Below are 4,148 nucleotides of genomic sequence, written 5' to 3'. Positions count from 1 at the left end.
GGAATAAAATAGGAGGTGGTGAGTGTGACTTTGTCTGTGTGTGTGTAGGAGAAAAAAAACAATAGACTTGAAATCAGGTTTCTTGTGGGAATTAATTCCACACATAAATATTCAAGGCCTGAGTTGCATTTCCTGGCACTGAACACCTGGGGCAGTAGAATGCTTGTGTCCTCTTTGAAACGAACAACAAAAAATAAAAACAAAGCAAATACAGTGCCACGTGTGTGGAAGAGCCTAGCTTGTCAACTGAAGATCAGAAGGCTTGATAACAGAGGTGCTTGCTTTCATGTTTGAATTTTGGGGTATTTACATGATCCTTGTGCCTAACACCCTCTGCTTACGACGTGCAATAATCCGCAGGTGTGGGGATGTGGCACCAAATACTATGGCTCCCGTTTGAGTCATCTTTCAAGCTCTTGAGATGAACACAAATGAGACCACTCTTAAGGGAGATTGGGTATTCCATTCCGGTAGGTCTTTGGGGATAATGTGACCAATAATGGTAAACCCAAGCCTGGCTGGCTCATTTCTTCAAGGCCATTCTGAAAACTATCTATATTCAGGATACTTATACATGTAAGGTTTAAAATACAGAATTGGTGTCCCGCTTACACCAAATATAAAACAAAGACTCAAGCAGCCAGCTACTTAATTATTTTCCCATTAATCAACTATTTCTTGTCGAGTGCTTACTATGTGCCCAACATTGACTTTAATACTGTAATACTGGCCCACAGGTCATTTGGATGCCCACCAAATGGAAAGGAAGAGAAGTCCTCTCTTTTTTTCTCTGTAGAATGGGTCAGTATACCCAAATGCTTCATTCTGGAAATATTTCTGAATGATACATGTATGGCTGTGTATACGAATTTCACTCTCACTCTGAAGAACCCATACCAGTTCTTTGTGACTAAAGAATGTGTTTTTGGTATCCTGGTAAAAAGATGTGGATATTAATCTGGGGGATAATTTGAAAATGAAGCAAAATGCCTTCACTTAATCCGAGTCTTTATACCTATAGTGTGGTAGCTGCATGGTAGCTTTAAGGTTCTGGATGACAGAATCAAAGAGACATTTCTCCATGGAGTAAGTCCCCAGCAGTATAAGAATTACATTTCAGCTAGACAGAGGACATTGAAAGATTGCACCAATTAACACCCACATATCACCTCAGGGTTCCAGTTGATGTATTTGGAGAATGCAACTAGGCCAAAACATTTGTGAAAACTGAGGAAACAAGGACCGTTTTCACTCTCATACCAAATGAAGAACTAGGCAACTTATCAAGCTCTAACGGGGGCTGCTTCTGGGACCTTCTCATCTGCATACTCCGTGGAATGCCAAAGAGCACGTGTGCAGTAAGTTGCCACCTCACTTCTGCCTCAGTTCAGTGAGCTTCTTAGGTCCCCTCTCTGAAGATTAAAGCTGAGTCTAGAGTCTCAAGGTATAGACAAGAGGGACAGGGGTGGGGACACTAAATATGCTGTGTGCCACATGATCTGGGATAACTATAGTAATGGATGAGAAAGGGGTCGTTAAATATTCTAATGCAAGATTTACAAGGGCATCATGTGTGCAGACGCCCCAAGAGCTCCTTCCTAGTAGCAACCATTCCCTGGTAGCTTCTATCCTTTTCATCACTATTGCCTCTATCTTGCATTATGGTGAACATATAATGAACACTTACTTTGTGCCTGGCACTTTACTTTGCTAAGCACTGAAAGCCTGATTACATTTGCCTCCCCTAACCACTCCTGGAGGTCGTGCTGATTCCCCCTCACAGAGCAGGAGGCTGAGATCAGGTAGGGTGGGTCACTTGCCCAAGCTTTCACAATATATGAGTAGCAGAGCCAGGATTGAAACCCAGGCTGTCTCCTCTAGCCTGTGCTCTTATCTCACCCCTCTAATACCTGTGCCTTCTTTCTACACAGTGTGATGAATTAGTGCTCCCCATTGCCTTGCCTTCCAACAAATCTAGAGCCTCTGTGTGGATTCTGAGTATGGCCACAAGACTGATTCTGCCCTACACGCTTACTTTGATTTCACTTTATTCTCCAAAACAAATGAGCAGCTGCCTAGGCTTATCTCTGCACCTTGGACTCACCTTCTCTCTAAACTATCCTTTAAGATCCAACTAGGGTCCCAGCTCCTCCACAAGCCTTCACTTATCTCCTTTCTCCAAGAAATATACATGTTTGCTGTGGCATCTATCACTTAGGATCACCTCAAGGTTTCATGGGGGTATACAGATGCCCCCAGTTAGCCTCCAGAGTTGTGTCCCCCCCCCCCCCCAAGTGCTGGGCATACAGCAGGTGCTCAATGGCTGCATATCTGATGAACGGTTTTACAGAGACAGGCTAAGAGACCAGGCCAGGATGGAAATGACTGATACAGCATTTACCGCCAGTGGCTTTTCTGGAGCTTACCTTTTCTTTCACCACCCAGCTTTCCCCATTATCTAACCAAGAGAGGAAAGAGGAACTCAACACAGCTGGTGAGTGGTGGTGAAAGGGCACTTTGAGGCCGGTCAACTATGATCTGAACCTTTATGAAATCAGTCACCATGAAGTGTAATCATTGCTCACTTCAGCCTGCAAGGCAAGAGGGACAACAACAGACTGAATCCTGCCGTACCCCCAGATCTGAACGTCTGGACAACCTAAACAGTAAGTGAAAACAATCTCCTGTCATCTGCCGAGCCAGTCCTCCGCAGCTCACGTCTTCTTTTTGTAAAAGGAAAGAAAACTTCAGAGGAAGAAGGCAGAATGAATTGTTAAGACACGAAATCCCAAAGTAAGAGACAGGTGGAACAGCCAACACAGGGAAGTTGGTGGGGGTGGTGGGTGAAAGAGGCGGAGCGACAGTAGGAGATAGATCCGCGAGAGGGTCCTGCCCCAGTTGGCGCGCCGCTGCATCCCACACACCTGCACAGATCGCTGAGTCGACGGTGAGGAGTCCAGACTCAGCCGACGCACCTGGCCCACCTGTCCACTGAGAGGGTAGGAGAGAACAAGGGCAAGAAGGATGAGCGGAGGAGGAGAGAAAGCGGTTCAAAGAGATGCAGGCGGCAGCATTTGCTAGCATCTACTGCCATTGTTCGCGGCCAGGGCACGGTCCTAAGGAGGAAGCTGGGCCCAGCGGCCCCTCTCTTCTCTTGCTCTGAGGTGTCCACAAGAAGTTCAGAATGAGATTAAAGGATCACTTTGTAACATTAATTTTTTTTTATTAAGAAGACAGATATTTTATAGTATTTCTTTTTTTTTTCTTTTTTCTTTTTGTAAAAATGGTATACATGAACCAATACAAAATGTGAATGGGAACATATGGATATGGAGATTCTTACACTGTAACATTGTCTGTGTACACCTTAAAAACAGAACTGGCCTAAAGGGAAAAATAAGACGTCGGTGTGACTAAAGAACAAGCTTATTTGGCATCAATTATACATCCTTCATTATTTTATATTCCTTTAAAAAACACAAAAAACAAGTTTGTTCTTTCTTCACTCTAAAAAAAGTGATCAACCTGTACAAAGTAATACTCAACAATACATTTCAAACAGTGCACTGTATACTTAAGAAAAAATACATAAACCAATATACAACTAAAATCCATAATTTCCTGTTTTTGCTGTTTTATTATTATTATTATTTTTTCCAATGTGTGGGGCCTACACTTTGCAATCTACCTGAGACAGAAAACACCAATCAAAACACATGAACCTGAGACATGTCGACATTGTAAGCCATAAAGTTACATCAGGAACACTGCACTACTGTACACTTTTCAAAACAGAAAGATGGGAAGTTCCAAAGATGAGGTGCCAATTTTGTGAGCAATGGCAGGATTCTTTTTTTTTTTTAACTCTCCTAAAAATAACTGAAAAAATCTTTCAACAACATGCTAAATGATTCTCACCTCTTGATATGGTTATACTATGTCAGAACAGTGCTACGGGCTCGGAATAGAGCTGCGTGTTATAAAAGTCATTGAAAAAGGGATGTTGGTTGTGGCTTTTTGTCTTGGGTAAGTGCCTAGGGATAGGAGAGGGGTAAACAAAAAGCTGCTCAAGAATGGATTTTCTTTTACATACCAGTCCGTTCCCAAAAGGCCCCAATTTAATATTGCCATGGTTCTATCAAAGGTTA

This window comes from Orycteropus afer, unplaced genomic scaffold (genome assembly GCF_000298275.1).
Source record: "Orycteropus afer afer isolate SDZICR_OR568_19922 unplaced genomic scaffold, OryAfe1.0 scaffold00036, whole genome shotgun sequence".
NCBI lineage: Eukaryota > Metazoa > Chordata > Mammalia > Tubulidentata > Orycteropodidae > Orycteropus > Orycteropus afer.
Note: the sequence above shows the minus strand (reverse complement) of the source record.